Genomic DNA, 22909 nt, shown 5'->3' with positions numbered 1-22909 from the left:
ATATATATAAATATATATAAATATATATAAATATATATATATATAAATATATATAAATATATATAAATATATATAAATATATATAAATATATATAAATATATATATATATAAATATATATAAATATATATAAATATATATAAATATATATAAATATATATAAATATATATAAATATATATAAATATATATAAATATATATAAATATAAATATATATAAATATATATAAATATATATAAAGAATTTTATTATTAAGTGCTTTTGGTTCCGGGGGGTTACAGGAGAATACTAGCGATAAAATCTATGGGGGGGGGGGGGGGGGGTTGCGTAAAATCTTTGATAAGCGGCGGCGGCAGAAGCATTTAGGATGTAGAAGAGGGTTTGCCAGCTTAATGATTTTTTTAGAAAAAAAAATCACTGGTGGTTGGGGGGGGGAATCTAATAGTATAGGTATATTATAGCGAACAGAAAGTGCTATGTCCGACAAGCATTCATTTATAGGTTAACATATTCTTATGTTAATCCACCACGCTTGCATAATATGACCCACCTTATTGTTATGCCATTACCCCACTCAGAGATGCAAAGTGAAAGGTCCCCCTAAAAAAATACCATATGCTATCTAGTTATGTGTAGCGGGAGTAAAGAACTCAAGGTCCTGGATCTCAAAAGGAGGGTGGCTGGAGGGTGGCTCTTTAGAAAGTGATAATAGACCGATTATTCTGTAAAAGGTACATAGATTCAGTTCCGTCAAATGGGGAGCCTTTCTATAGGTCTACTTATATTGTAGAACCATAGAAACCATAAGCTTTCAAGCCCTTGATTTTTTTTAGGCCATGTAGGATACGGTAGCTAACGAACAATTGATTCATGTTGAGTTATTGGGGTATTGGATGGTCATATTCATGTTATAAAAAATTTAAAGGGGTGTATAATTTATTGTATTTTATTAAAGTACCATTAAAGTTTATTATTCAATGGATTGTTGGATGATATTCTAGTTTGCTAGGATAAAAAGGTCCAATTCAACATTTTAAATTCTTGATATAGTTGGGATATAGGTGTTCTTATTAAGATGTTTATACTGATAATGTTAAATATAAATAAACTATTACAAGAATATTTATGTTTGAAGTGATTAAGTAGCTCAATAAATAAATAGTAAGTCTTTATTATTTAATAAAATTTGGATAAGACTCGGGTTAATTTTGATTGTATTAGTTATGCTCCTGAACTACGTATTAGGGCTCTCCGTACATTTAAGTCTACCTACTCATTAATTAATAATCCGCCTTCGTGCAATTATAGGAGTATTACATTCATATTTTATTGATAATTATTTAATATGAGCCTTAATATGTGGAATTATTGATGGCTTTGGCAAAGATATGCTTGGGGAAAGTAGATGAATGCTCTATTATACATAGAGTGGTTTATCGTACATAGTATGCTGATTTAGAGATTTTATGGGTGTAAATCAATATTTTTGGTAAGTATATTCTTGGGGAAAGTGACGGGATGCTCAATTACGGCCAGTGTTACTTTGTACAAAAATGTTAGAAGTCATATTATGTTTATTAAAAATTGTAATTTATTAACTTTGGAGTAGAGAGCGAGATGTTCTATTATGACTAGTGTAATTAAATACATAATATTGTAGAAAACATAATATGCTGATTTAGAGATTTTATGAGTATTAATCGATGGCTTTGGCAAAGATATGCTTGGGGAAAGTAGATGAATGCTCTATTATACATAGAGTGGTTTATCGTACATAGTATGCTGATTTAGAGATTTTATGAGTATTAATCGATGGCTTTGGCAAAGATATGCTTGGGGAAAGTAGATGAATGCTCTATTATACATAGAGTGGTTTATCGTACATAGTATGCTGATTTAGAGATTTTATGGGTGTAAATCAATATTTTTGGTAAGTATATTCTTGGGGAAAGTGACGGGATGCTCAATTACGGCCAGTGTTACTTTGTACAAAAATGTTAGAAGTCATATTATGTTTATTAAAAATTGTAATTTATTAACTTTGGAGTAGAGAGCGAGATGTTCTATTATGACTAGTGTAATTAAATACATAATATTGTAGAAAACATAATATGCTGATTTAGAGATTTTATGAGTATTAATCGATGGCTTTGGCAAAGATATGCTTGGGGAAAGTAGATGAATGCTCTATTATACATAGAGTGGTTTATCGTACATAGTATGCTGATTTAGAGATTTTATGGGTGTAAATCAATATTTTTGGTAAGTATATTCTTGGGGAAAGTGACGGGATGCTCAATTACGGCCAGTGTTACTTTGTACAAAAATGTTAGAAGTCATATTATGTTTATTAAAAATTGTAATTTATTAACTTTGGAGTAGAGAGCGAGATGTTCTATTATGACTAGTGTAATTAAATACATAATATTGTAGAAAACATAATATGCTGATTTAGAGATTTTATGAGTATTAATCGATGGCTTTGGCAAAGATATGCTTGGGGAAAGTAGATGAATGCTCTATTATACATAGAGTGGTTTATCGTACATAGTATGCTGATTTAGAGATTTTATGGGTGTAAATCAATATTTTTGGTAAGTATATTCTTGGGGAAAGTGACGGGATGCTCAATTACGGCCAGTGTTACTTTGTACAAAAATGTTAGAAGTCATATTATGTTTATTAAAAATTGTAATTTATTAACTTTGGAGTAGAGAGCGAGATGTTCTATTATGACTAGTGTAATTAAATACATAATATTGTAGAAAACATAATATGCTGATTTAGAGATTTTATGAGTATTAATCGATGTTCTGAATATGTAGATACTAACAATAAAGTTAGGGTTCCATATGCTGAGGTGAGAGAATTAAACTAACAACTGCCTTAAAAATTAAGGCGAGTGAGTTTGTTTTCTACTACTCCGAGGGCAGGGATAAAAATAATAAACAGAATAAAATAAAGAATTGAAGTTAGTTGACCAATTATTACGTAAGGGTCTTCTACTGGTTGGCCGCCGATTCAGGTAAGAATTATTATATTGGCAACAAGGGTTCAAAATAATAATTTAGTTAGGGGTCGAAACATAGAAGTTCGGAGGTGAGATGTATGCAAAATAGGAATTAAGAACAGGATCATAATGGAGAGCAAGAGGGCCAAGACTCCGCCGAGTTTGTTTGGAATTGAACGTAAAATAGCGTAGGCAAATAAAAAATATCACTCAGGTTTAATATGGGGAGGTGTTACTAATGGGTTAGCAGGAATAAAGTTGTCAGGGTCCCCCAGAATATTGGGGGAGAATGTGGAAATTACAGTTAGTAGAGCAAGAAGCACTGTGAACCCTAAAATGTCTTTGTACGAGAAGTAAGTATGGAAGGGCACTTTATCAGGATTAGAATTAAGGCCGGTGGGATTAGAAGACCCCGTTTGGTGTAAAAATATGAGGTGAAGTATTGTTAAGCCTATAACAATGAAGGGTAAAATAAAGTGAAATGTGAAGAATCGTGTTAGTGTGGCGTTGTCTACTGAAAATCCCCCTCAAATTCATTGAACGAGGTCTGGGCCAATATAAGGTGCTGCAGATAATAAATTTGTAATTACTGTGGCGCCTCAGAAGGATATTTGCCCTCAGGGTAAAACGTATCCTACAAATGCGGTAGCTATAACGAGAAAAAATAAAATAACCCCAATATTTCAGGTCTCTTTAAATAAAAATGATCCGTAATAAATGCCGCGTCCGATATGTAAATAAATACAAATGAAGAAGAAAGATGCTCCATTTGCATGAAGATTTCGTAATAGTCAGCCGTTATTAACGTCTCGACAAATATGGGCTACGGATGAAAATGCTATAGAAGTATCTGCGGTATAATGTATTGCTAAAAATAATCCGGTGATGACTTGTGCAATTAGGCAAAGACCTAAAAGAGATCCGAAGTTTCATCATAATGATAAGTTTGTGGGGGTTGGTAAGTCGATGAGGGAATTGTTAACAATTTTTAGAACTGGGTGGGTTTTACGTGTAATGGGGGCCATTAGTTTTTATAGTTTTTTATAGTTGAATTCAACAGTAGTTTTTCAGATTACAGGTCTGGGTTAGAGGCCCAGTAAAAATTATGACTATTCTATTTGAATTAAGTTTAATTGGGGGTTTACTTGCAGTGGCTTCAAATCCTTCACCTTATTATGCTGCTTTAGGATTAGTTTGTTCAGCCGGGGCTGGTTGTTTAATCTTAATAGATGGGGGTGCTTCTTTTTTATCATTGGTTCTTTTTTTAATTTATTTGGGTGGAATAATGGTAGTTTTTGCTTATTCGGCTGCTTTAGTGGCAGAACCTTATCCTGAGGCTTGAGGTAACGCTGGGGTACTGGTTTATTTAGTGGCGTATACTTTTCTTTTAATTGCATGATGAATAATTGGGGGAAAAAAAGAAAAAGTAGTTGTGGAAGGAGAGGGGATAATATATATAAGTGATTGATGTGGGGTGTCAATAATATTTTCGTGGGGCGGTATTTTTTTATTAATTGTTGGGTGGGCTTTATTATTAACTTTATTTGTAGTCTTAGAGGTAGTTCGGGGCCATTATAGTGGTGTCTTACGAGCTGTAGGGTAATTAAGCAAACTAAAATAGTGAAAGTAAAAATAGATAAATAAACTTTAATTATTCCTTGATGGATTTCTTGATTTTTTATGATGGGGGGCAGTTGCAATTCTGTTAATCCTTTTGGCCCCAGTTTTTCTAATCATAGTGTGTCAATAAGGTGAGAGGAGGTTTGTAAACTAAAGTTAAGTGTATAATGGGGTAGTAGACGATGAAAAATTGTTGGATAAAAAGATGTATTGAGTGTTTTGGAAAAACTGTGATGGGGTAATTTAGTTCATGAAATATTGGCTAAGTCTAGGGCAATAATAAATCCTAAAAGTGATACGGCGAGAGCTGTAATTTTTAAATAAAGGGGTATAGTTAAATTTAATGGGGTTGAAGGTAAGATAATTTGATTAATAATGAGTCCAGCAATAATGCTTCCGATAGCTAAGCGTTTAATTGGGTTTGTAAAAGAGTCGGTTTCTGCCATCAGTTGAATGGGGTTAAGTCGAGGGTGTGCTATAGATGCAAAAAAAATTACGCGAAGACTGTAGACTGCTGTAAATGATGTAGCGATGATAGTTAAAGTTAGGGCTCAGGAATTAACATTAGATGTATTAATGGCTTCAATAATGGCGTCTTTTGAAAAAAATCCTGCTAAATAGGGGGTGCCTATAAGAGCTAAGCTACCGATAGATACACATGTCGTGGTAATAGGAAGGGTTTTTTGTAATCCTCCCATTTTTCGGATATCCTGTTCGTCATTAAGATTATGAATAATAGACCCAGAGCATAAAAAAAGTATGGCCTTAAAAAATGCATGAGTGCAGATGTGAAAAAAAGCTAAGTGGGGCATATTTAAGCCGATAGCCACAACTATTAGTCCCAGTTGGCTGGATGTTGAAAATGCAATAATTTTTTTGATATCATTTTGTGTTAAGGCACAGGTGGCTGCGAAGGCGGTGGAGATTGCGCCCAGACATAAACAAGTGGTAAGAGCAGTTTGATTATCTTTAATTATTGGGTGAATGCGAATTAGTAAAAATACACCTGCTACTACTATAGTACTAGAATGGAGTAGGGCAGACACAGGGGTAGGGCCTTCTATGGCGGAGGCTAGTCATGGATGAAGTCCAAATTGTGCGGATTTGCTTGCGGCTGCGATAATAAAAGCAATAATAAGGGGGGTAGAATTATTTATGGAAAAGACAAAATTTAAGTCAATTGAGTTGTATGAGGAAATTAATCAAAACATAGAAAATAAGAAACCGATATCGCCAATTCGATTATACAAAACAGCTTGAAGGGCAGCTGCTCCGGCATTACTACGTGTAAAGTATCATCCAATTAGTAAATAGGATATAATACCTACACCTTCTCAGCCGACAAATAATATAAGAAAGTTTCCTGCTGACACAAGGAGTATTATTGCCAAGAGAAAAATAAGAAGGTATTTAAAAAAAAGTTGAATTTTAAAATCATTATTTATATACCAAAGAGAATATTCGATAATGCTTCAAGTAACCATTAAGGCGACAGGAATAAAAATAATGGAATACTGATCAAGTTGAATAGTAATATCTAAGGGGGTGGCAAGAATATTAAATCATTTTCAGGTAACAGTTGTTGATTGTGAGTTATCATTAATAAAGAAAAATAAAGGCACAATAGAAATAAAAAAAGCTGTTTTAATTGCAGTTTTTGTTTTAAAGTGAAAATTTATTGAACTAGGGTTAATTAGGGGAATTATAATAGTCAGTATACTTAAGAAATAGCATGAAAGTGCAGCTGTTGGGAGATTCATAGCTTTTATTAAAGATTATTTAGAATAAAGGCATTGAGTTTGCTATAGAGTCGAACTACAGAAACAAATAGTTAGCAGTTTTTGTTTATCCTATCAAATTCGGTGAACAGGGGAGGATTATTCCCCATCTTTAGAATCACAAACTAAAATTTTTATAAACTATATTCACTAGAATAATAGACCGGGATTTAATGATAGTAGTAAGGCAGGAATAATGTGGAGGGCAAATAAAATATGTTCTCGAGATTGAGTTGGTATTATTAATTTAATGTGTGATGGAATTTGTTCTCGCTGGGAAGATCAAAATAGATAGAGGGAATATGATGTGGTAAAAATAATACTAAGTCCGGTAATAACTAAAGTAAAATTTGATCATTGAAATAGAGATGTTAAAATAGAAATTTCTCCAATAAAATTTGGTGAGGGGGGAAGGGCTATGTTTAAAAGAGTTGCTATGAGTCATCATGCTGCGGCCAATGGGAAAATAATTTGGGTGCCTTGTAATAATATTAAGGTGCGGGTATTAGTACGTTCATAAGAGGTGTTTGCTAAACAAAATAGGGCGGATGAAATAAGTCCGTGAGAAATTATTAAAATTATTGCACCAGCGATGCTCCAGTCTGTCTTCACTATTGATGCTGCGATGACTAATCCCATGTGGCTTACAGAGGAGAAAGCAATTAGGGATTTTAAGTCTGTTTGTCGGGTACATAAGGCTGCTGAGAGTAAGACCCCTAGAAGAGAGAAGACGATCAATGGGGCGGCCATTGAGGTAAATGAGTCGTTTATTAGGACTGTAATTCGTAGAATTCCGTACCCCCCAAGTTTAAGAAGAGTGCCGGCCAAGATTATTGAGCCTGCAATTGGGGCTTCTACGTGGGCTTTTGGCAGTCAAAGGTGTACTCCGTAGAGAGGCATTTTAACCAAAAAGGCTAGAAAGCAGGCAGCTCATCATGCTAGGGCATTAGTTGGTGAATAATATTCAATTGGGCTCTCTTTAATAAGAGACACTGAAAGTGTGCCAAAATTTTCGTAGAAAAATAAAAGTGCAGTTAGAAGGGCTATTGAACCAAATAACGTATAAAATAAAAGATAAGTTCCGGCTAGCATGCGTTCTTTTTGGGCGCCTCATCGCGTAATAATAATAAGTGTAGGAATCATAGTTGATTCAAATATAATAAAAAATAATATTATGTTATCTACTATAAATGCTAGTAGAGTAGTAGTTTGAAGTATAATAATAGTAAAAATAAAGGCTCGTTGGCGGGAAATTGGCTCTTTAATAAGTTTGCTTTGACTTGCAATGAGTGTTGGGGCTGTAAGTCAGCATGTTAATACTAGAAGGGGGGAAGAGATTTCGTCAATAATAAAATAAGAATTTAAAGTTGATGTTCCTTTAGTACAAAATCATGAGGTAGCTAAAATGGCAATTGCTAAAGACTGGGCTGAGATAACTTCTCACAACCGCTTATGAGGGGTTAGTCATGTTGAAATAAGTAAAATAAAAAGTGGGGTTGCAATTATTAGCATTGTAAAAGGTTTAGTAAATTAAGATTGTCAGTGCCGTGTGAGCGGGCCGTAGCAACTATTAAAGCTAATCCCAGGCCAGCTTCACACGCAGATATTGTAAGCATAATAAGGGGGTATATTAGTGAGGGTATTATAGATAATTTTAGGCTTCACAGCCCCAGACCAATAAAAATAGATAACATTATGCTCTCTAAACATAGAAGGGTTGACAACAGGTGTTCGATGGAAGGAGATACCAATAAGGCCAAGAAAAAATGTGGCTGAAAATAGTCAAGATTCGTGTATTATTATAGAGATATTATGGGCTGAGCCATAATCTGCTGAGTCGAAATCAGCTATCTTTTTAGACTAATATCTCATTCGGCTCACTCTAAACCGCCTTGGACTCATTCGTAAATTAGGCCAAAGGTGAGAAGGATAAGAATAATTGATGCAAAGAGGGTTGTTGTTACAGGGTTGGACAATTGAGTTGCTCAAGGGGTGGGAAGAAGAAGGGCAATTTCTAAATCAAACAAAAGAAATAGGATTGCGATTAAAAAAAAACGTATGGAAAAAGGTAATCGTGCTGAACCTAGGGGGTCAAATCCGCACTCATAGGGGGATAGTTTTTCTGAGTCGGGACTTATAATTGGCAATCAGAAGCTTATTGTGGCTAGAAAAATAGCTAGTGTAATTGTAATTAAGATAAATAGTGTTATTATTTTCTCCCGGGGTTTAACTGGGGCTAAATGATTGGAAGTCATAGGTACTTATTATACTAAGAAAACATGAGCCTCATCAGTAAATTGAGACATATAAGAATAATCAAACAACATCTACAAAATGTCAGTATCATGCAGCGGCCTCAAAGCCAAAATGATGTTGGGCTGTAAAGTGAAATTTAACTTGACGGAGGAGGCATGTTAATAAAAATAAAGAACCAATAATGACGTGAAGGCCGTGAAAACCTGTTGCCACAAAAAATGTTGATCCATAAATTCCGTCGGCAATAGTAAATGGAGCCTCATAATATTCTATTGCTTGAAGTACTGTAAAATATAAACCAAGAATAATAGTGAGGAATAAAGATTGAATAGATTGTTTTCGATTACCTTGCATAATACTATGATGGGCCCATGTAACTGACACCCCTGATGCAAGTAGAACTGCGGTATTGAGTAAAGGGACTTCAAACGGATTTAATGGGAAAATACCTGCCGGGGGTCAACATTCTCCTGTTTCAAATGATGGGGTCAGACTAGCATTATAAAAAGCCCAAAAAAATCCAATGAAAAAAAAGACTTCGGAGGTAATAAATAGAATTATGCCGTAGCGTAGGCCTTTTTGTACAGGTACTGTGTGGTGACCTTGAAAAGTTCCTTCGCGGATAATGTCACGTCATCATTGATATATAGTTATAAACATTAGGATTAGACCTATATTTATAATTCATATTGTATTAAAGTGGAATCATATAGCTAGGCCGGTCGTTAACATGAATGCTGCTGTGGCCCCTGTTAGGGGTCATGGACTAGGGTCGACTATGTGGAAAGCATGAGCTTGGTGTGCCATAAGTATTTTCTTGTAAATAAAGACTTAATAATAAAACAAAAACATAAGCTTGGATTATTGCAACAGCGATTTCTAAGGCAGTGAGTAAAAGAAGGGTAAGAAATGTAAGAGTAGAAACAAGTGGTGATGTAAATAATAAAGCTATTGTTGCTGTAGAAATAAGTTGAATTAATAAGTGGCCTGCAGTAAGGTTTGCTGTTAATCGAACGCCAAGAGCTAAGGGGCGAATAAATAGGCTGATGGTTTCAATAATAATTAAGATTGGAATTAGTGGTGTTGGGGTACCTTCTGGAAGGAAGTGTCCGATAGATATAGTAAATTGATTTCGAAACCCAATTGCAATGGTTGCTAGTCATAACGGAATAGCTAGGCCCAAGTTTAATGAAAGTTGAGTGGTTGGTGTAAATGTGTATGGTAGGAGTCCGAGTATATTTATTCCAAGAAGGAAAATTATTAAGGAAGCTAATAGGAGGGCTCATTTGTGGCCTGAATTGCTCAGGGGAGAAAAGATTTGTTTAGAAAATGTTTTTGTAAATCAAGACTTAAGCGTTATAATGCGGTTGGGCATTCATCGTTTGCATGGGGTTGGGATTAAAAGTCACGGTATTAGGAGGGCAATAAAGACTAATGGAAGTCCTATAAGAGTGGGTGATGCAAATTGATTAAATAGATTTAAGGTCATGGCCAAGATCATGATTTATTAAGGCCGCTGTAAGTTTTAGAGGAGGGATCATTTAAATAGTAATATTTTGATGTTTTTGCTGGTATAAAAATAAGAAAAATTAGTCATGATATAAAAAAGATTAAGAATCATGGGGAGGGGTCTAGCTGGGGCATTCATTAAGGGTGGTTGCGGCCACCTGTCTACAGCTTAAAAGGCTATCGCTGTCATATAGCTTCTTAATGATGTATTTACTGAGGCAGTAGATCAGCTCAGAAACTCTTTAATAGGTAAAGATTCTACTACAATAGGTATAAAACTATGGTTTGCTCCACAGATTTCTGAGCACTGTCCGTAAAAAACTCCGGGCCGAGATACAAGAAATGAGGTTTGGTTTAGGCGTCCTGGGATTGCGTCAGTTTTAACTCCTAGAGATGGAACTGCTCATGAGTGAAGTACATCTTCTGCTGTGATTAGGGCTCGGGTTGCCATACTTGTGGGGATAGTTATTCGGTTATCAACTTCTAGAAGACGAAATTGACCTGGCAAAAGATCTTTTGTTGGGGTTATATAAGAGTCAAAGTTTAAGTTAGTGAAGTCGGAATATTCGTAGCTTCAATATCATTGATGTCCGATAGCTTTAATTGTAATATCTGGGTTGCTAATCTCGTCTATTAAATAAAGAATACGAAGCGATGGTAGTGCAATAACAATTAAAATAATAGCAGGTATAATAGTCCACACTATCTCAATCTCTTGGGCATCAATTGTGTTAGTGTTTGAAAGTTTAGTAGTCATTAAGGTAGAAATAATATATAATACTAAGGCACTAATAAGAAATACTGCTATTAGTGCGTGGTCATGAAAGTGTAGAAGTTCTTCCATAATAGGAGAAGATGCATCTTGAAAACCTAGTTGAAGTGGGTGGGCCATTAGAGGTATATGGGGATTTAACCCATTATTTTACCTTGACAAGGTAATGTTATAATTAACTAATACCTCAAAGAGAGTGACAGAGTGGTTATGTGTCTGGCTTGAAACCAGAATATAGGGGTTCAATTCCCTTCTTTCTTGTTTTATTTATTTGAGAAAAAGTGGCTTCTTCATATGTGTGGTGAAGAGGTGGATATCCATATAATCATTCTACATTTGTTGGTGCTATTTCAACAGACGAAAAGAGTCGTTTTGATGAGAAGGCTTCTCAAATAATAAATATTATAATAATTACAGCCACTAAAGAAATTAGAGAACCAATAGATGATACTGTATTTCAGAGTGTGTAGGCGTCAGGGTAATCAGAATATCGTCGTGGCATCCCCGCTAGGCCAAGAAAATGTTGTGGAAAAAAGGTTAAATTTACTCCAGCAAATATTACTCCAAAATGAATTTTAGTTCAAGAGTTGTGAAGAGTATATCCTGTAAATAAAGGAAATCAGTGAACAAATCCGGCTATAATAGCAAAAACTGCTCCTATAGATAAAACATAGTGAAAATGAGCAACTACATAATAAGTATCATGAAGAACAATGTCCAAGGAAGAATTGGCTAGTACAATTCCTGTAAGTCCGCCTACAGTAAATAAAAAAATGAACCCAAGGGCTCACAATATGGCAGCGTCTCATTTAATGATTCCGCCGTGCATTGTGGCCAGTCAACTAAAAACTTTAACTCCTGTAGGAATAGCAATAATTATTGTTGCGGAAGTAAAATATGCTCGAGTATCAACATTTAAGTCTGTTGTAAACATATGGTGAGCTCACACAATAAAGCCTAATAGTCCAATTGATATTATAGCTCAAACCATGCCTATATACCCGAAAGGCTCCTTTTTGCTAGAATAATAAGCTACTACGTGAGAAATAATTCCAAAGCCAGGGAGGATAAGAATATAGACTTCTGGGTGGCCAAAAAATCAGAATAGATGTTGATAAAGAACTGGGTCGCCTCCACCTGCGGGGTCAAAAAATGTTGTATTAAGATTACGGTCTGTCAGGAGTATGGTAATGCCGGCTGCTAAAACTGGTAGTGATAATAAAAGAAGAACTGCGGTGATTAACACAGACCAAACAAATAGAGGTGTTTGGTATTGAGTTATTGATGGAGGTTTTATATTAATGATAGTTGTGATAAAATTAATTGCGCCCAGAATTGAGGATACACCAGCTAAATGAAGTGAGAAGATAGTTAGGTCTACGGATGGCCCAGCATGGGCCAGGTTGCCTGCTAATGGAGGATAAACGGTTCAACCAGTTCCTGCTCCAGCTTCGACCCCAGCTGATGCTAAAAGAAGGAGGAAAGATGGGGGAAGGAGCCAAAAGCTCATATTATTTATACGGGGGAAAGCTATATCTGGAGCTCCAATTATCAAGGGTACTAGTCAGTTACCGAAGCCGCCGATTATGATGGGCATGACTATAAAGAAAATTATAATAAAGGCGTGGGCAGTAACAATAACATTATAAATTTGATCATCACCTAGTAGGGAGCCGGGTTGACTTAGTTCAGCTCGAATAAGAAGACTTAAAGCGGTCCCGACCATACCAGCTCACGCCCCAAATACTAGGTACAGGGTTCCAATGTCTTTATGATTAGTTGAAAATAGTCAACGGGTAATTATCACAGGTAAAGTGGCCGAAACAGGCGGCGGGTTGTAGCCCCGAGCATGAAGGTTTAAATCCCTCCTTTACCAGGCTCCGGGGTGTCACACGTCAGGTTGCAAACCTCAAGAAGCAGAAGAAGTTCTGCCGGGGCTTCTCCCGTTTTTAAAAACCGGGAGAAGTAGAATGAAGCTCACTGGATAGAGTATTTAGCTGTTAACTAAAAGTATTGTGGGATCAAGGCCCGTCATTCTAGAAGATTTTAGCTTAATTAAAGCGTCTGAGTTGCATTTAGAAGATGTGGATTAATATTCTACAAGTCTTACAGAAACTAGAAGATTTTAACTTCTATTAAGGGCTTTGAAGGCTCTTGGTTTTGATTATCCTAAGTTTCTTAAATAAGGATTATGATTATTGGGGAAATTGGGAGAATTATTAGGGAAAAAATAATTGGAGCTGCTATAATATTTTTTTGTTTATAAATTCAAGTAGAGGGGGTATTGGAGGTATTTGGGGCTAGTGTAAGAGATATAGTGTAAGTTAAGCGTAAGTAAAAAAATAGACTGAGGAGTGTTGATAATAAAATTATTAGTGCGAATACTGTTAAATCTTGTTTAACTATTTCTTGTGCAATAAATCATTTAGGTATAAACCCGGTTAGTGGGGGGAGACCACTTAGTGAGAGTAGCAAAAGTAGGGAGAGGGCAGTTAAGGTGGGGGCTTTAGATCAAGAGGTTGATAATTCAGAAATGTTTTTTGTGTTTAATGATAAAAAAGTTAAAAAGAGGGTTGATGTTAATAAAATATAGATGTAAAAGTTTGTTAAGGAAAGTTGAGGGGAGATTTTTAATACTGCCACTATTCAACCTAAGTGGGCAATTGAAGAGAATGCTAGAATTTTTCGAATTTGTATTTGGTTAATACCGCCTCAGCCCCCAATCATTGTTGATAAGAGGCCTAATAACAGCATGAGGTTAAGGTTAATGAAAGGTGCTAATTGAATTAGAAGTGCTATAGGGGCTAATTTTTGTCATGTTGATAAAATAAGTCCAGTTTTAAGTGAAATTCCTTGCAGGACCTCTGGTAATCAGAAGTGAAATGGGGCGACTCCGAGTTTTATAAGAATGGCGATAGATAATAAAATAGCTAAAGTATCATTAATATTAGAATTAATTGTTCATTCTCCTGTAATTCATGCATTTATTGTGCTAGAAAATAAAATTAGTGCTGATGCTGTTGCTTGTGTAAGAAAGTATTTTGTTGCGGCTTCAGTGGCTCGGGGGTGAGGAACAATTATTATTAGAGGAATAATTGCTATTGTATTGATTTCTAGTCCAATTCAGGCTAGCATTCAATGTTGACTTGAAAGAGTTAAAATTGTTCCAATAAATAGACTTATAAAGATAGTTGATAGGGCATATGGATTAATTAATAAAGGAGGGGGTTTAACCAACATATTTGGGGTATGGGCCCAAAAGCTTATTTAGCTGACTTTACTAGAAAGTGGTAAAATGGAATTATGGGGAGTTTTGATCTCCCAGTTATAGGTTCAATTCCTATTTTTCTAAAGAAATGAGGAGGTTTGAACTCCTATTATTCTCCCTATCAAGGAGATTCTTATCTTTCAGACACATTTCTATATAATTGGTGGTGTAAAAAATATTGAAATTGGGGTGGCAATGTGTCAGATTACTAGTGCCAATGTTAAGGGCAGAAAGTTTTTTCACACAAGGTGTATTAGCTGATCATAGCGAAATCGTGGATATGAGGCTCGAACTCACAAAAACATTATTGAAAGTAAAGTAACTTTAGTTATAATAGAGAGTGTGGAAATTAAAAAAATAAGGGTGGAGGAGCCCAAGAAAATAATAGAAGAGATAGTATTTATTATTAAAATATTTGCATATTCTGCTAAAAAAAATAATGCAAATGGGCCGCCTGCATATTCTACATTAAACCCAGAAACTAGTTCAGACTCCCCCTCGGTTAAGTCGAATGGTGCTCGATTAGTTTCAGCTAGAGTTGAAATAAATCATATTATTGCTAGGGGCCAAATTGGAAAAATTATTCAAATGGATTCTTGGGCAACATTAAGATTTTGTAGTGTAAAGTTGCTGGCTAAAAGAATTGCACATAAAAGAATAAGTGCTAATGTGACTTCATACGAGATAGTTTGTGCAACTGCTCGTAGTGCACCGATTAAAGCATATTTGGAATTTGATGATCATCCGGAGCCTAAAATAGAATAAACTGTGAGGCTTGACAGAGCTAAAATAAATAAGATGCTTAGATTTATATCTGAAAAAGAAATTGGCATGGGAATAGGGGTTCAGATAATTATGGCTAGGGATAAAGCTAAGGTGGGGGCTAATAAAAAAAGGGTTTGAGATGAAGTGGAGGGTCGAATGGGTTCTTTAATAAAAAGTTTTACCCCGTCAGCAATAGGTTGAAGAAGACCCGTGGGGCCTACTACATTAGGGCCTTTGCGGTGTTGCATATACCCTAAAACTTTTCGTTCAATTAGGGTAAAGAATGCAACTGCCAAAAGAATGGGGGCAATATAAAATAGTGGAAAAATTACATTTATTAGGTTCAAAGTTAGTGAGAGAATTTGAATCTCTATAGAAAGGGTTTAGATCTTTTGCAATGCCAGATTTTGCTACGCTAACTACTTTTATCTTAAGTTAAATGTTAGATTAATAATTTATTGAGTTTTTAACATAAATTAAATTATGGCTTGTATTAAACATAGGCCATGTTTTTTCGGTCCTTTCGTACTAGAATAAACTCTTTATAGATAGAAACTGACCTGGATTTCTCCGGTCTGAACTCAGATCACGTAGGGTTTTAATCGTTGAACAAACGAACCGTTAGTAGCGGCTGCACCACTGGGGTACCCTGATCCAACATCGAGGTCGTAAACCTACTTGTCGATATGGGCTCTTGAAGTAGATTGCGCTGTTATCCCTAGGGTAACTTGGTTCGTTGATCAAAAATATTGGGTCAATTGATGTCAATTTATTGATACATAAAGTTGTAGTTTTTTGTTTAGAAAGTATTTCTTTCAATGTGGAGGTTAATTTTTACTCCGCGGTCACCCCAACCTAAAACTAGTAATCAAATTGCTAAAAATAAATTTTATAATTCTGAAATTTGGATATTTATAGCAATTGTTATTTGTTTAAAGCTCCATAGGGTCTTCTCGTCTTATAAGTTCATCCCCGCTTCTTCACGGGGAGATTAGTTTCACTGATTAGAGAAAGGAGACAGTATAACCTTCGTGATGCCATTCATACTAGCCCTTATTTAAAGGGCAAGTGATTACGCTACCTTCGCACGGTTAGGATACCGCGGCCGTTGAATTATATCACTGGGCAGGCTGGACCTCTTATGTTAGTCAAGAGGCGATGTTTTTGGTAAACAGGCGGGGTTAATATTTGCCGAGTTCCTTCTTTTTCTTTTAATCTTTCTTGTAATGCTCTTGTGTTAGGTTAACATGAGATTTAGTTGAATTTTCTTGTTGGGTTACTACTTTATACTCAGGCATGTTAATTAGCAGTGGTGTGTCCTTTCTGATTTACATATGCATTGTTAGAGAAGGTCTTGTTCTTGTTACTAGTTTTAACATAAAAAATTCTATAAAAATATAGAAGTGCTCAGTACTATTAAAGGGTTAATATTTGATGAAGAAATTTAATAATAAAACAATTAAGCTTTGACGCTATTAAAAAGGTGGCTGCTTTTAGGCCTACTTGGTTATTAAATTATTTTAATTACCCATTAGTGAAGGTTGTATCCTGTTTCAAATAGGCTGTACCTTATTTGAATTACTCTAAAGTTAATATTGAGTTTTTAGGTGACAATAAACTTTTAGGCGGGACTAAAATCCTTTTCCTGAGCAACCAGCTATCACTAAGTTCGTTAGGTCTATCACCTCTACTTGAAGGTCTTCCCACTCTTTTGCGACAGAGACGGGTTTGCTCTTTGGGCTGCCTTGAAGTAGCTCACTTAGTTTCGGGGGGTCAAACTTAAGATCTTTTTGCTTGATTAGACTTGTTAAACCATGATGCAAAAGGTACAAGAGTTAGTCTTTACTTTATTGTGCTTAATAGCTATTTCATTTTTATTTCATTATTCCCTTGCGGTACTTTATATATAGCTCATAAGAATTTTTCAATCGCCTTTACTAAACTGTTAAAATGTTTTAATTAAATAAACGGAATTTTTAAGTGTCATTTGATTGGGTGTGGCTAGATTTTTAGCTCGAGGTGATTTGATTTTCACAAATAATTTCTCGGTGTAAGCGGGATACTTTCATTAAGTTACACTTCGTTTCCAAGCACACCTTCCGGTATACTTACCATGTTACGACTTACCTCTTCTATGTGGCGTAAGAGTTGTTAAAAACTATAGTTTAGCTGAGAAGAGGGTGACGGGCGGTGTGTACACACCCCAGTGCCAGATTAAAAAGAACTCTCTGTTATCTTTTTACTGCTAAATCCGCCTTCTGACTAGGTTTCATATGTAGTCTTTCGTATTTTCTATGTTAGAAAGTGTAGCCCATCTCTTCCCATTTTATTTGCTGCACCTTGACCTGACGTATTGGTGTAAAGACATTAAGCTCACTATATTTCGCTCACGGGGTAAGCTGACGACGGAGGTATACAGGCTGAATAACTAAAAATGGTGAGGTTAATCGGGGGTTATCGGTTGTAGGACAGGCTCCTCTAGGTGGATATGGGGTACCGTCAAGTCCTTTGGGTTTTAAGCTTTGCTCGTAGTTCCCGGGCGATTTGTGGTGTAGTTAAAAGTTTACGGCTAAGCATAGTAGGGTATCTAATCCTAGTTTGTTTCTTAGCTGTCGTGGGATCAAGTTATGTTAATTAAAATAACTTTCGTTTTGGATTTCTTAATAACAAGCGTGTTACAGCTTAATCTTAATTTAATTTTAATTTGTTAAAACTTTAATCACGCTTTACGCCGATAATAATCAATTTGAGCCACGTGGTGTAACCGCGGCGGCTGGCACCAGATTTGCCGGCTCTTTTTACTTTGACTGAGTCAAGCTTTCGCTCATACTCAATGTTAATTACTGCTGAGGGCCCTTGTGGGTGTGGCATAGCTAGGTGTCTTGGGTGTGTTTGTGCCTGATACCAGCTCCTTATCCCTAGTGGGGATTTAAGGGCGTTTTCACAGGGGTGTGGAGACTTGCATGTATATATTAAGTAAAAACTGATTTCAAGGCTAGGACCAAACCTTTGTGTCTAAAGGATTTTTTAAGATCCATCTTAGCATTTTCAGTGCTATGCTTTATTTAAGCTATTTAGACAAGATATAATTTAAATAGAATGCTAGCTTTGGGGGTTAGCTATGGGAGTTAGATTCTCTCTATCTTGAGCTTCAGGAGGAATTTACTCTTCAGTCTTTGGTTTACAAGACCAATGCTTTGGGATTAAGCTACAGAAGCAGCTTTTACTTGGGTTTGCACCAAGAGTTGCTGGGCCCTAAAGCCAGAGGAAGACTGTTTTCCTTTAAAAGCATAATAATGTTTTGTACATGATATATACATGATATATACATGATATATACATGATATATACATGATATATACATGATATATACATGATATATACATGATATATACATGATATATACATGATATATACATGATATATACATGATATATACATGATATATACATGATATATACATGATATATACATGATATATACATGATATATACATGATATATACATGATATATACATGATATATACATGATATATACATGATATATACATGATATATACATGATATATACATGATATATACATGATATATACATGATATATACATGATATATACATGATATATACATGATATATACATGATATATACATGATATATACATGATATATACATGATATATACATGATATATACATGATATATACATGATATATACATGATATATACATGATATATACATGATATATACATGATATATACATGATATATACATGATATATACATGATATATACATGATATATACATGATATATACATGATATATACATGATATATACATGATATATACATGATATATACATGATATATACATGATATATACATGATATATACATGATATATACATGATATATACATGATATATACATGATATATACATGATATATACATGATATATACATGATATATACATGATATATACATGATATATACATGATATATACATGATATATACATGATATATACATGATATATACATGATATATACATGATATATACATGATATATACATGATATATACATGATATATACATGATATATACATGATATATACATGATATATACATGATATATACATGATATATACATGATATATACATGATATATACATGATATATACATGATATATACATGATATATACATGATATATACATGATATATACATGATATATACATGATATATACATGATATATACATGATATATACATGATATATACATGATATATACATGATATATACATGATATATACATGATATATACATGATATATACATGATATATACATGATATATACATGATATATACATGATATATACATGATATATACATGATATATACATGATATATACATGATATATACATGATATATACATGATATATACATGATATATACATGATATATACATGATATATACATGATATATACATGATATATACATGATATATACATGATATATACATGATATATACATGATATATACATGATATATACATGATATATACATGATATATACATGATATATACATGATATATACATGATATATACATGATATATACATGATATATACATGATATATACATGATATATACATGATATATACATGATATATACATGATATATACATGATATATACATGATATATACATGATATATACATGATATATACATGATATATACATGATATATACATGATATATACATGATATATACATGATATATACATGATATATACATGATATATACATGATATATACATGATATATACATGATATATACATGATATATACATGATATATACATGATATATACATGATATATACATGTTATATATATACATGTTATATACATATACATGTTATATACATATACATGTTATATACATATACATGTTATATACATATACATGTTATATACATATACATGTTATATACATATACATGTTATATACATATACATGTTATATACATATACATGTTATATACATATACATGTTATATACATATACATGTTATATACATATACATGTTATATACATATACATGTTATATACATATACATGTTATATACATATACATGTTATATACATATACATGTTATATACATATACATGTTATATACATATACATGTTATATACATATACATGTTATATACATATACATGTTATATACATATACATGTTATATACATATACATGTTATATACATATACATGTTATATACATATACATGTTATATACATATACATGTTATATACATATACATGTTATATATACATATACATGTTATATATACATATACATGTTATATATACATATACATGTTATATATACATATACATGTTATATATACATATACATGTTATATATACATATACATGTTATATATACATATACATGTTATATATACATATACATGTTATATATACATATACATGTTATATATACATATACATGTTATATATACATATACATGTTATATATACATATACATGTTATATATACATATACATGTTATATATACATATACATGTTATATATACATATACATGTTATATATACATATACATGTTATATATACATATACATGTTATATATACATATACATGTTATATATACATATACATGTTATATATACATATACATGTTATATATACATATACATGTTATATATACATATACATGTTATATATACATATACATGTTATATATACATATACATGTTATATATACATATACATGTTATATATACATATACATGTTATATATACATATACATGTTATATATACATATACATGTTATATATACATATACATGTTATATATACATATACATGTTATATATACATATACATGTTATATATACATATACATGTTATATATACATATACATGTTATATATACATATACATGTTATATATACATATACATGTTATATATACATATACATGTTATATATACATATACATGTTATATATACATATACATGTTATATATACATATACATGTTATATATACATATACATGTTATATATACATATACATGTTATATATACATATACATGTTATATATACATATACATGTTATATATACATATACATGTTATATATACATATACATGTTATATATACATATACATGTTATATATACATATACATGTTATATATACATATACATGTTATATATACATATACATGTTATATATACATATACATGTTATATATACATATACATGTTATATATACATATACATGTTATATATACATATACATGTTATATATACATATACATGTTATATATACATATACATGTTATATATACATATACATGTTATATATACATATACATGTTATATATACATATACATGTTATATATACATATACATGTTATATATACATATACATGTTATATATACATATACATGTTATATATACATATACATGTTATATATACATATACATGTTATATATACATATACATGTTATATATACATATACATGTTATATATACATATACATGTTATATATACATATACATGTTATATATACATATACATGTTATATATACATATACATGTTATATATACATATACATGTTATATATACATATACATGTTATATATACATATACATGTTATATATACATATACATGTTATATATACATATACATGTTATATATACATATACATGTTATATACATATACATGTTATATATACATATACATGTTATATATACATATACATGTTATATATACATATACATGTTATATATACATATACATGTTATATATACATATACATGTTATATATACATATACATGTTATATATACATATACATGTTATATATACATATACATGTTATATATACATATACATGTTATATATACATATACATGTTATATATACATATACATGTTATATATATACACATATACATGTTATATATATACACATATACATGTTATATATACACATATACATGTTATATATATACACATATACATGTTATATATATACACATATACATGTTATATATATACACATATACATGTTATATATACACATATACATGTTATATATACACATATACATGTTATATATACACATATACATGTTATATATATACACATATACATGTTATATATATACACATATACATGTTATATATATACACATATACATGTTATATATACACATATACATGTTATATATATACACATATACATGTTATATATACATGTTATATATATACACATATACATGTTATATATATACATGTTATATATATACATGTTATATATATACATGTTATATATATACATGTTATATATATACATGTTATATATACACATATACATGTTATATATACACATATACATGTTATATATACACATATACATGTTATATATACACATATACATGTTATATATACACATATACATGTTATATATACACATATACATGTTATATATACACATATACATGTTATATATACACATATACATGTTATATATACACATATACATGTTATATATACACATATACATGTTATATATACACATATACATGTTATATATACACATATACATGTTATATATACACATATACATGTTATATATACACATATACATGTTATATATACACATATACATGTTATATATACACATATACATGTTATATATACACATATACATGTTATATATACACATATACATGTTATATATACACATATACATGTTATATATACACATATACATGTTATATATACACATATACATGTTATATATACACATATACATGTTATATATACACATATACATGTTATATATACACATATACATGTTATATATACACATATACATGTTATATATAC

General features: G+C 31.9%; 1 non-coding gene across 1 annotated transcript; it reads right to left on the bottom strand.

Annotated features, from left to right (window-relative positions):
• Nucleotides 1-17056: 17056 nt before the first annotated feature.
• LOC142731458 (18S ribosomal RNA) lies at nucleotides 17057-17989 on the bottom strand. The gene has a single exon (XR_012878938.1). It is a non-coding gene; the product is annotated as an 18S ribosomal RNA (ribosomal RNA).
• Between the last annotated feature and the right edge of the window lie 4920 nt (nucleotides 17990-22909).

Source organism: Rhinoderma darwinii, unplaced genomic scaffold (assembly GCF_050947455.1).
Source record: "Rhinoderma darwinii isolate aRhiDar2 unplaced genomic scaffold, aRhiDar2.hap1 Scaffold_790, whole genome shotgun sequence".
Classification (NCBI taxonomy): domain Eukaryota; kingdom Metazoa; phylum Chordata; class Amphibia; order Anura; family Rhinodermatidae; genus Rhinoderma; species Rhinoderma darwinii.
Note: the sequence above shows the minus strand (reverse complement) of the source record. Positions and strands in the feature narration are given on the sequence as shown.